Source organism: Sarcophilus harrisii, chromosome 1, assembly GCF_902635505.1.
Source record: "Sarcophilus harrisii chromosome 1, mSarHar1.11, whole genome shotgun sequence".
Lineage (NCBI taxonomy): Eukaryota > Metazoa > Chordata > Mammalia > Dasyuromorphia > Dasyuridae > Sarcophilus > Sarcophilus harrisii.
Window position 1 is genome coordinate 448513301 of NC_045426.1, and position 13801 is coordinate 448527101.

Here is a 13801-nt window from a genome sequence, read left to right on the forward strand (position 1 = left end):
AACTTTAATGAAATAAAGTGCTTCAATCCATTCTGATGAAAAGAACAGAGTGGAATAGAAACTCTAAAGCAGAAAAATTGTGATTAAGAAAAACATTTAAAGGTTTGAAAAAACAAGTAAACAAAAGGGACTTTATAAAGATTAAATGTTTACATTTCATTCTGGAAGGAATGATACATATATGTCTTCAGAATTGTTAGGTCAAGCAGGTTAATAGAGGAAGTCAAGTTAGACAGATGGCCTGAGGGAGGATGGAGAATGTAATAGAGAAGAAAAGAACCAGAGTGGGAGAACACATCTCATATAATCAGGTTGTACAAGTTAAGTCTATGCTAATGAGAAAGAGGGGAAGAGGGAGCAAATGACCCTTAAACCTCACTTTCATCTGAACTAGTCCAAAGAGAGCAGAAATACATAGATTTATACAGAAAGAATTTGGTATAGAAATACATTCAGGAAAACAGAAACAGAAAAAGAAAATAATGAAAGGTAGATTCAAGGAGTTATGAATCATAAGCAGAATAAACAGCTCTGAAGATAGATTGTGATATAGAAGTAGGAGGGAGAATGGGGAACAGGAGGGCAAAAATAGAAGGTCAAAAAGAGAAAGAGAAAGAGATAAGAAAAAGTAGGTGTTGACAAAAAGGAGAGCAGATTTATGGAGGTAGGGGTCAGAAGCAAAATACTGGTGAGAAGGGAAAGGGGGGAAAGAAGAGAGAAAAGTATAAATGGGGGGAAATAGGATGAAGGGAAATAAAGAGTTAGTAATCGTTAACTGTGAATGGAATGAACTCCCCCATAAAATGAAATGGATAACAGAGTAGATTAGAAGCCAGAACCTTACACTATTCTATTTACAAGAAACACATTTGAAGCAGAGAGAGACACACAGAATAAAGATAACAGACCAGAGTAGTCTATCTTGTGCTTCATCTGAAGAAAAAAATTCTGGGGTAGTGATCCTGATCTCAGAACAAGGAAAAGCAAAAATAGATCTAATTGGAAGAGATAATGAAGGAAACTACATTTTGCTAAAGAGTACCATAGGTAATGGAATAATATCTTTACTAAACATATAAAAACAAATAGGATTTCTCCTCTTAGAGGAGACATTAAGTGAGTTGCAGGAAAAAAATAAATAGCAAAACTATTTTATTTACTTATTCAGTGCCATACCAAGAAAATTGAAAAAAAATTACTTTATAGAGCTAGAAAAAATAATAATGACATTCATCTGGAAGAACAAAAAGTCAGGATTATCAAAGGAATTAATAGGAAAACGAAAAGGAAGGTGGCATAACTCTACAGACCTATAACTATGTTATTAAACAATAATCGGGAAAAAAACATTTGATACTGGCTAAGAAAGAGTCGTAGATTATTAAAATAGATTAGGCACACAAGACACAATATCAATGACTATGATAATCTACTAATCTCATGCTCTATACCAAGGTAAGATTGAAATGAGTTCATGATTTAAACATAAAAGATGATATTATAAGCAAATTTGGAAAGCAAGGGATAGTGTACCTATGAGATCTTTGGAGAAGGGAGGAATTTATGGTCAAAGAAGAACTAGAGAACATTATGAGATGCAAAATGGATAATTTTAATTACATTAAACTTAAAAGGTTTTACATAAAAAAAACCAATGCAGTCAAGATTAGAAGAGAAGCAGAAATCTGGGAAATTCTTTTTTATTGCTAATGTTTCTGATGAAGATCTCATTTCTAAAACATATAAAACGGAGTCAAATTTATAAGAATACAATTCATTCTCCAATTGAAAATGGTAAAAGAATATGAATGGTTTTCAAATGAAGAAATTAAAAACATCTATAATTATATAAAAAGGCTCTAACTCATTGATTAGAGAAATGCAAATTATAACAGCTCTGAAGTGCTGTCTCATATCTATCAAATTGGCTAAGATGGCAGGAAATATAATGACATGTTAGAGGGGATGTGGGAAAACTGGAACACTAATGCATTATTGATAAAGTTGTGAAACAACTCCATCCATTCTGGAGGGTAATTTTGGACTATGCTCAAAGGACTATTGAACTGTGCATATCCTTTGATCCAACAATGGCACTACTAGATATTAGATCATAAGAAACTAAAAAGGATCCACATGGGCAAAAATATTAGTAGCAGCTCTTCTTGTTGTAGCAAGGAATTGGGAATTGAGTAAATGCCAATCAATTGGTGTATGACTAAATAAGTTCCAACATATGAATGTTATTGGTATACAAATATTGTTTTTCTTTAAAAAATCATGAGCAGGCTAATTTAAGAAAACGTGGAAAGACTTACATGAACTAATGCTGAAGGAAGAAAACAGAACCAGAAGAATATAAGGATTATGTAATGATAAACTATGATAGACTTAGCTCTTCTTAGCAATTCCAAGACAATTCCAATGGATTTGGGATGGAAAATACTATCTACATCCAGAGAACAAAGTAGTGAAACTGAATATGGATTGAAATAAAAAAAAAAAAAAACTTGAACTTTTTTTTTTTTTTGGTTTGGTTTGGTGTAGTTTGCTTTTTTCTTTCTGGTGGTTTTTCCATTTTGGTCTTATTTTTCTTTCATAACATGACAAATATGGAAAAATGCTTTAAATGATTGTACATGTGTAACCTACATCAGATTACTTGCTGTCCTAGGGAGGAAGGAAGTAAGAAAAGGAGGGAGAAAAAATAGGATCCTCAAATCTTACAGAACAAATGTTGAAAACTATCTTTACATCTATTTGGAAAAATAAAATGCTATTTGGAATTAAGGAAAACAAATGTATGTCAAACTTTGTTTGGAAAATGTCATCCATATCAAGAGAAAGAACTGTGAAGACTAAATATTTTGACCTTTTTGTTTTGTTTTGTTTTGGTTTTTTCCATTTTGTTTGATATCTCTTTCCCAATATGACATATATGGAAATATGTTAATTATGATTGTGCTTTATAATTTAAAAAATTTAAATGAAAAAATTAAAAAGAAAAAAAAAAGGAAAAGGATTTCAAAAAATATATACAAAGAATAAGAAACTGTAATTGGGATCTGGGTGAGGGTAAAAGAAATAGTTGTAGTGCTTGAGTAAATATCTTTCCATAGCCTCTTGTAGGTACTTCTTAGTCTATGGTTCTCCAATGACTTTTTCTGTAGTCTCCAGGTACTTTCTCTGGTATAGTCACTAATGATGGGTAGAATAAAGAGTAGAAAGAGAAAAAACATTTCTCCTTCCCCAATCTGACACCTTTCCAAGGATTTGGATCAAACTCTAGAATATGTGGCTTTAGACTACTTTTTTGCTGGACTTGCCGAGCTCCCAGATTTGCTTGCTGTTTTATTCAGTAATATAGAAGTTTTTAGTCAACAAAAGAATTTATCTATTATGGTATCATCTAACTTCTAGTGATCAAGAAATTTTATTACTTTCAAATTGATTAAAGATATATTCATAACTAATTTACACTTTGGATTGAGTCAATGCCAATGTCAAGACTTTGGTTATTAACTGGGGTATGGGTGAAAACACAGGTAAGAGAAACTTACATTAAAAAACTGCAATAGAAGGTCATAGATTCATATACAACTTTTTATTATTTGTATATTGAAATGTTCATACTTTTTAATGATTGTTGCTTTCATCAGAAAAGGAAATTTCTCAAAAAAAAGTGTTGTCAAAGAAATTAATATTTTAAACAAATTTCACAATCATTATATTTTAAAATTATGTGGTAATTGTGAGTTTATTTCCACTGTGAATACTCTGATGTTAAGAAAGCTCTCCAGCAAAAGGACATCCCACATTTGTTACATTTCTAATGTTTCTTTCCATTGTAAATTATCTCATGCTCAATAAATATAGCTGTCCAACAAAAGAACTTCAAACAATTCATAATATTCTTTTCCATTATGAATTCTTTGGTATACAGTAATGGTAAGCTCTCTGGCAAAAAGTTTTCTAACATTCATTCATTAACAAAAGAATACTCTGATTTATGGTAAAGAGAACTCTTTAGTGAACACCTTTCCTATATTCTCTTCATTCGTAATGATTCTAACTGAAGTGAATGCTCAGATAGTTCAGCAATCTAGCAAAAAAAAATTCATATTCCTTACATTTATAAGAATTTTCTCTAATAAGAATTCTCTTATTCACAGTAAGGCAAGCTTCCCATCAAAGGATCTTCTCAGAGTCCTTACATTAATATATACATTAATATCATTGCTTATTAGTGTGGATTCTTTCATGTAGAGTCAATTCATCTTTCACAAAAGGCTTTCAAACATTTACTTCATTAAAATATTTCTTTGCAGTATACCATTTGAATAGCATGTCCTCTAGACTTCTCCTCCAGACACCCAAAGAGTTTCCCTTCAATCCAAATTGTCAGCAGGATCTGGGTCATAATCTTCAAGTTCTAGTCTGTGGAAATTAAAGAATTACAGGAATTGATGGTTATGTCAGAATTCATTGTCTATCCTTTTCTTTTAGAAGGGGGAAATGGTTATCATAGAAAGATCCAAGTTATAACAAGGAACTTTTGAAGGATTTTTTCCATTATGTTCCCAGAAAAACCAAATTCTTTTATTGTTGAATGTCCCTATAAAAGCAGTTTTATGAAAGTGGGAATGGTCCATATACTCATATTCTTCCTGAATTTCTTCTCTACTGAAATTTTGAATATTATCAGTTCATTGGCTGCAATGATTTCCATAGGGCAGCTATGTGGTATAGTGGATAGAGTTCCAGATCAGAAGGACTCATATTCCTGATTTTAAAGCTAGTCTCAGTTATGTGATCCTGAACAAATTATTTAGTCCTGTTTGCCTCAGTTCCTCATCTGTAAAATAAGATGAAGAAAGAAAATTAGATCAGGAAGAATCAGAAATGAGCCAACAACAATAATACTTTCTTTGTTCTTCCAGTGCTGGAATTTTCCATTATCCTAGATTCCAGCCACATTACTCTTGAGTAAGGTGCAAGTGGTTCTGTAAGTAGTCAAGGTTCCAGTCTGGGGTTCAAATACTTTTAATGCCCAGGTCTAACGCTGCTCCAGGATGAGCACTCCAGCAATATGCTAATTATAAGAAATACACTCAAAACATAAAATCACTGGAATATGTAACAAATTAGAGCAAAATCTATCATTTAGCTAAACTAAGAAAAGTGACAATGATTATATCAATCAAGGCAACAACAAAAAAATAGACTTGATTTAAAAAGATAAACAGGGAAAATAGTTTTCTGAAAGGTGCCCTAAACAATTCATTTCAAAACTTAATGTAGATAACAAGATTAAATAATTTAATAAGGATAGCTAGATAGCACACTTATAAAATACTGGGTCTGTAGTGAAGAAGACTAATCCTCATGAGTTCAAATCTAGTCTTAACTCTGAGGTACAATTCCTTGCCTCTCAGATGACAGGCTAAGATGACAGGAAAAGATAATGATAAATGTTGGAGGGAATGTGGAAAAACTGGGACACTAATACATTGCTGATTAGCTGTGAATTGATTCATCCATTCTGGAGAGTAATTTGGAACTATACCCAAAGGGCTATCAAACTTTGCATACCTTTTGATCCAGCAATGTCACTACTGGGTCTGTATCCCAAAGAGATCATAAAAGAGAGGAAAGGACCCACATGTGCAAAAAATGTTTGTGGCAGCTCTTTTTGAAGTGTCAAGGGACTGGAAACTGAGTGGATGCCCATCATTTGGGGAATGGCTGAATTCATATGGTATATGAATGTTATGGAATATTATTGTTAAATAAGAAACAATCAGCAGGATGATTTCAGTGAGGTCCAGGGAAACTTACATGATACTAAGTGAAGTGAATAGAACCAAAAAAAAAAAAAAATTGTACATGGCAACAACAAGATTATGATGGACGTGAATTTTTTCAACAATGAAGTGATTCAGGCCAATTCCAATAGACTTGTGATGGAGAAAACCATCTCCACCCAGACAGAAGACTGAACGTGGATCACAATGTAGTATTTTCATCTATTTTGTTGTCGTTCACTTGCTTTTTTCCTTTTCTCATTTTCCCCCTTTTTGATCTGATTTTTCTGGTATGGCATGATTAATGTGGAAATATGTATAGAAGAATCACACATGTTTAACATATATTAGATTATTCACTGTCTAGGGGAGTGAGGTAAGGGGAAGGGAGGGAGAAAATTTGAAATGCAAGGTTTTGCAAGGGTAAATGTTGAAAACTATCTTTGCATGTTTTCTGAAAATAAAAAGCTATTATTAAAAAAATTTCAATTGCAGATATTTATTAGCTATGTAATCCTGGGCAAGTCACTTAATCTTGATTCCCTCCAAAAACCAAAATTAAAAGTCAGATTAGCAGAATGATAAACAGAGATTTTTCAACAACCTTAATCTATTAAAAAAAGAATTCAACAAGTCACAAATGAAGATGAATTTATGAGATTATTATGAGATTATTCAAATATTCAGAGTACAATTAATTTAAAAATTACACAAACTCTTTGAAAAATTAAGAAAAAAAATGGGTCCTACAAAATATCTGATATGAAACAAAATAGCCTTGACACCTACAGTAGAGAGAATTAAAAACAAAGAAAACCTATAGACCAGTATCTCTAATTAAATCTCTATTGATCTAATTATCTTTAATGAACATATTATAAATATTAATCATTTTAATCAGGCTGGAATCATATCAGAAGTGTAGAATTGATTCAAAATTGTTAAAACTTTAAATAAAATTTACCATATTAATAAGGTAATGATAATTTCAACTTATTAAAAAGCTACTGATAAAATGCAATATATAGTAGAAAAATTGGAAAAAATGGAAATTTACTTCTCATGGTAAGTAGTGTTTATTTAAAACTTGAGATTCAAGATCATCTTTAATGGAATTACTGTTCTTTAATAAGATTAGGTGTAAAGAAAGGGTATCTTTTGTAATCCCTACTACTTGATATAATGTGAAAAATTCTAGTTATAGCAATGCACAAGAAAAAAAAATTGGGCAAAAAAACCCCATAATTATTCCTTTTTACAGATAATATAATGGTATGCCTAGAGATCCCTAGACAATTAACTAAAATTGAAGGAAATTAATAAATGAAAATTTCAGGATATAAAATAAATTCACATGAATCATCAGCATTTCTATAAATTCCCACCAAGGAGAAGACAGAAAGAGAAATTTCCTTTAAAATAACTATAGGTTATTTGGAATTTATTTACCAAGAAACATACAGGAATTAAACATATCCCAATAAAGCAATACTTACATTAATAAAGACAGAATAAAAATATTAATTACACATAAATAACCTCAGCCAATATAATAAAATCATAATAATACTCAAACTATTTATTTAGTAGCAAACCAACCAAATTGATTATAAATTTGAAAAAATATATTTTTAAACTTATCTGAACAAAATATCAAATAAAATAATGTTAAAAAATCAGAAACAAAACCTCAATATAATGGATAGGAGTTCATGATCAAATGAAGGAGAGAGCACAGAAAAGGTTATAGAAAATAAAATGGACAGTATTTATTACATAATATTCTGGAAGATTTTGTAAATGTAAATCTCAATGTAGCTAAGTTTAGAAAGATGCTGTTACTTGGAGAAAATCTTTGTAGCTAAGTTTTTCTTACGAAGATTGCGGAGGAAAGGTTTTGCAAGGAGGAAACTCTGAAAGTCCATTTCACATCTATCTGACTGACTGATAAAGCTGAGAAAAAAATGGAATGGAAGAGAAAAGAAAAAGGGAGGGGAGAGGAAGGGAGGAAAGAAGAGGGGACGGAATAGGAGAGGAGGAGAGAGGAGGAGAGGGGAGAGTAAAGGAGAGGAGAGGAAAGAAGGGGAGGGGAGAGAAGAGTAGGAAAGAGGAGGGGAAAGGAGAAGGAGAGGGGAGGGGAAGAGAGGAGAGAGGAAAGGAGGGGAGAGGAAGAGAGAGAGAGAAGAAAAAAGGAAAAGGAAGGAAAAGAAAAAGAAATGGTAGTATTTTGTGAAAATAGGCACACTGATATACTATAGGTGGCACTTTCAATTGGTATAACAGTACTCCCATATTTGCTTATGAATTGTAACCTAAGGAAGTGCCTATTAATTGGAGAATTACTAAACAAACTATAGTAGATGATTGTAATTGAATATTATTTTACTTGTTCCAGCAATCCTGGGAAAACTTGTATAGATTTATACATAATGAAGAGAGCTGAATCAGGAGAACAATTTATACTATAAAAACAATTTTGAAAGGCTTAAGAACTCCAATCAACACAATGCTCAACAATAATTTCAGAGAACCAATGATGAAGAATTCTACTCCCCTCCTGTCAGAGAAGAAATTAAATTAATGTGCAATTCAAATAAATATCTTGATTATATGTATTTTTTACTAGACTTCTTTATCTTTCATTTTGGTTTTCTTTTTGAGTTGGTAAAGATAAGGTGGAGAGGAAATAAATGCTTGGTTATAAAAACAATTTAAAAAAGGGTTAAGAATTCTTATTAATTCAATAAACAATCATGTCCTAAAAAGCTGATGAGGAAGTATATTACCCACCTTCTGACTGTGAGTTGAAGATTCCAAAAAATAACCACATATTTTTTGACATGGATGTTATGTAAAATGATTTTTTGACTATAATTTTTATTTTAAAATTTTCTTCTCCCAATTTTTAATTACGGGTGTGGAAGTTTGGAGGGGAAAGAAGGTTAGTAGTGAAGATAGCAAAAATGGAAGGCTAGTGAAACTTTTTTTTTTAATAAAATAAAAAAAAAGTTTAGAAAGAAGTATGGACAAGCAGGGCAGTTTTTAAAGTAATAGGTGAGATTTATTATATACTATTAAAACAGCATGAAATGGAGATTCATAATTTTATACACAATTCCATTTTTTTTTGTGTTCTATTGTTTGTAGGGTATTTTTTGGTATTGGAGTTTAGAATTTTTAAAATATATATTAAGGACCAGCTAGATGGCACAGTGGAGTCAACAGGACCTGAGTTCACATCCAGCCTCAAACACTTAACAGTTGCTAGCTATGTGACCCTGGGAAGTCCCTTAACCCCAGTTGCCCAATATATATATACACCCACATATATACATATATATGTATGTATATATGCTAAATTAACACATGATGATAATGATCAGGCATTACTCCCCAGTATTTTTCTTGGTCAGACAAAACTTACATACTTCTTACATACTTCCTTTCCTGCTCCTTACATGATGATTTCAAACATGTTCACTTTCTATCCTAGTCACCCTGCTATTGAAATATTCAATTTTTTTCAGTATTCTTTCTAAAATATGGAGCTTGGGAACTGATAATGAAAAGAAAATTTTAGTAGTGCAACAGAAATTTTACTTACGACTATATAGTAAAGATAGTAATCTGACCCAAAATCTTTACCAAATGTTTTCTATGTAGTTGAAAAGAGAAGACAAATAGGGATAAAATGTGGGGAGAATGTGTGTGTATCTGTGCATGTGTATGTGTATATGTAGGAATAATCTCCCACTACATAGTAAAAATTAAAGGAAAAGTAAGAGAACTTATTTCAAGGTAAACATTACTGGGATACATTCCTTCCAAAAAGCTAAGTTTATCAAAACAAAATAGAAATATATAACTTATGTAGAAACATAATTTAATTCTACACAATTAAGCAGTGACACTATGCTTTTCATCCTCATAAATTAAATTTAAAGCATAAATTCAAATAGTAAGAATTATCATCTTCCTACTATTAAACCAGGTAATGACTTTTTACTCAGGAGCTCTTGGCAGATAGCCAAGGGCAGCTGCTCAAGAAAAACAAGTCTTTTCCTGCTTCAGAGGAACTGCTCATAAACACCTTAGCTCTAGTTCTTTCTGTAGCACATTTAGCTTCTAAAGGTAGTCTCCAAATCTCCACAATGACTAGCATTTCAGGGCTCTACAGCAAGGCTAATGATCCGTCAGATGCAGGTTATGGAGAAGTAATTCTGAAGATTTGAGCAGTATTTTTCTAATGTTTTTGCTTATAAACCCTCCCTGATAAGTTTTCCCTAATGATGATCAATTGATATAAATTAGCCAGCCAGACATAATTGTCTTTTTGTTGATGTTTAGTTGTTGCAGTCATGCCCCATTCTTATTTATGATTCCATTTATGGTTTTCTTGGCAAAGATACTGGAATAGTTTGCCATTTCCTTCTCCTGTCTGGATAGAAGGATTATCTAAAGTAGCACAGTATCCTTAGGTCCTGATATTTAAATATTACATTTTGTTCATTTAATTTCTAGGATTTTCAATGTGCACAGAAATAAGACAGATATGTACTTGTATTTGGAAATTATCTTTCTTTAACTTATGGCATAAAACAGAATAATATTCATGAATAAGATTTCTGTAAATCTTAGGCTAACAAGTAGAAAGTCAAACACCACATTAAATTCAAAACTACTGTTTTAGATGTTCTGCTAAATTATTAAGTTCTCATGTATAATTCCATCTCCTACATCTCTGCCTTTGCAGACATTCTGGTTCTTTGTGTGTGAAATAGTCTTCCTTAACCCTCCCATTTCTAAAAATTTCTAGATTTCTTCTAGGATCATCTCAGGTGTTACCTCCTATATTCACCAGACTTCTCCTCAATCCCCAAATTACTTGTGTCTTCTCCTTCAAAATAATTTTTATTTACTTCTAAATATGTGCTGTATTTGCATATCCCTGTGTATTTGCAATACCTTACATATATTGTTTTCCTTCTATAAAATTTAAATTCTATGAGATTTTTGTTTTGATTTTGTGTCTGTTTCTCCTTTATTTGGTATAATTCCTAAAATATAAGTGGCTCTCAATAAATACCATTAAATGAATGACTAATCCAGGAATTTTTAGTTCTACTAAATCTTTCCACAACTTCCAGTAGCTCAGTCTTGTTAAATGGCCAAAAAACAACTTCAAGAGCAGAGAGTTTAGAATATCCCTCTTCAGGCCCTTAGAGATTATTGTAGATCAGTACCTTCATTTTGCAAATCAAGGAATTGAGTACCAGGAAAGTGAAGTGAGTTGCTCCTAAACTGCACCATTAGTCACTGATAAAGCCTATTTGAGCCTCCCTCTCTCTCTGTCTCTCTCTCTCTGCCTCTCTCTGTCTCTCTCTCTCGGTCTCTCTCTCTCTCTCTCTCTCTCTCTCTCTCTCTCTCTCTCTCTCTCTCTCTCTCTCTCTCTCTCTCTCTCTCTCTCTCTCTCTCTCTCTCTCTCTCTCTCTCTCTCTTTCTCTCTCTCCCTTTCTCTCTGTCTCTCTCTGTCTCTGTCTCTCTCATTTACTTTCCTATATAATGTTACTGCCTGTTATTAATGATAATAATATTAATCATTATTTTGAGCAGTTGTAGTAATCATGCTTCAAGACTTATGCAGTGCTTTCTTCGACAAAAATCCAATTCATTTATACTATGTTTCCTTAAATTATTATGATTTTTAAAGACTTTTAAAAGCACATCTTGATTTCAAGAGCACTTTTTTCTGAATTAGTAAATGTTATCACAATAATTTAGGAAAGAACATAAATTCCCTTTACCATTGAATTTTCAATGAGATTTGAGAAGCCTCAGAGTAGAGTGGATAAGCAGTAAATCTCAGATTGAGGAGAGTTAAGAGTTTGAATACCTCTTCTGATATACACTAGTTGTATGATTCTTTCCAAGTCTCTTCACTCCAGGCCACCTTATGAGAAAATAAGTTAAAAAAGCAAATGCTTACTGAAGAAGAGCAAATGATTATTGAAAACAAAAGTCTGTTTTTATATTATTTTAACAAAGAGTTTTTTTCTTCTGCCAGTTTACTGAGAGGAATAGAAACTAACAGTTAGAGAAAGATGTGCATAATATAATACATTGGGAAGATTTTTGGACCAGCATTCCAGAAGACGAGCTATTGTCCAAAATCTATAAGTAATCACCTCTTAGATATTGGACAACAACTTCCCTTCCCTGGGTCTTGGTTTTTTCTTTAATAAAGGAAGGTATTAGAATAGATAAATCACAAAGTCTTTATCAACCACAAAATTTTATTGTCTTCCTCTGTCTCTAATCCTATCCAGACTTCATCACCATATCACAGGTCCCTTGTCACCCTGGAGGATCCTTCTGCCCCTGTGGCTCCCTCTTTCTATTGATGAGTTACTCCCAGAATATCCATTTTGAAGAACTGCCCAGGCCAGCTATCCTCCACTCCTTTCCTAGTCCTGCTCCTGGAACTGTTTCTGGACTCCCTAAATTTCTGGCTTGAAATTTCTGATCCTTTGATTCATATAATATTTGGGATTTTCCAAGCTTTATCTACATAATCACAATAGCCCTTTGCTGTAGGTACTAGTATTATCCCCATTTTAATGATGAGGAAATTGAGATTTTTAGAGTTCAGTTGACTTCCTTGAAGTCACATGACCAGTAAGTATCTTAATATAGGTTATAATTTCAGACCTTCCTGATTCCAAGACGAGCACTCAAGCTAAAACTAAAATGGAGAAATGGCCCAATATTATTTCATCAGATTCAAAGACTGAGAAAAGGACCTACAAAAAAAGGGTACAGTGAATAGAGCACCAGCTCTGAAGTCAGGAGGACCTGAGTTCAAATCCAGCCTCAGACACTTTTAACATGTCCTAGCTGTGTGAGAAAGGAAGGAAGGAAGGAAGGAAGGAAGGAAGGAAGGAAGGAAGGAAGGAAGGAAGGAAGGAAGGAAGGAAGGAAGGAAGGAAGGAAGGAAGGAAGGAAGGAAGGAAGGAAATTAAGAAAGAAAGAAAGAAACCGATCTACACAAAGCAGTTTCTTTTCAATTCTTCTGTCAATTCAACTTCATCATCCTTTTTCCTCTACTCCACCCCACCCCCACCCCACCCCCTCCCCTACTAATTCTACCCTACCCTAACCTTTTCTCGCCACCAATCAAGGGTTGGATATAGCCATCTATTGCCTACTTTTGAATGTTTTGCAATTTATTGCTTGGATGCAGAGGCTTATTTTGAACAGCAGAGGGCAGGCTAATCCCAATAATGAAACAAAGGTGATGGTCATTCCAAGAATCGGAAACATTTTTGTTGTCGCCTTACTTCACTGAGAAATCATTAAATGATCTTTATTGTATGAAATAATAAAATAACATTTTAAAGTCCATACTACTTGTTGAAGCAAAGTGAGTTTTAAAAACAAAACAAGTTTTAATGGGAAATTTCCCCTTGATCAAACACCAACGTGGAAGGTAGATGTTTTAATTGTACCACTTGTGGTACAGGCTTTTCAGTGACGGGTGCTCCCAAAGGCTGATTTGTGAATAAAATCATGAGCCCCTAGAGATCTCTGATCTCCTCTGAGTAGGAAGTTTCTCCAGGGGTCATAGATGGAAAATGTTCATGCTCTCTCATCCTCTTTGACAAATGTTCATTCCTCAAATAAATAAATAAAACAGACTAATTAATTAAATGATTAAATTAATAAATAAAATAGAGGTCACAGGACCTTTAGAATAATTATCGATATAGAATACATCTTGCAGGAGCAAGAGGGCATAGTGTATCAGTTATTCTTCATCCTCACCTTATGATTGGTTCACCTTCATTTCTTCTGGAAAACTCTTTATTCCCTACTTCTTTTGCATGATTCTTTCTTGGGTAACATGTTTTAGTCTACTCATGTCTATCAAGCATAATAACACAACAAAATACTATCATATAAAATATAATTAATAATGGAAGGGAATAAGTATCTATTAA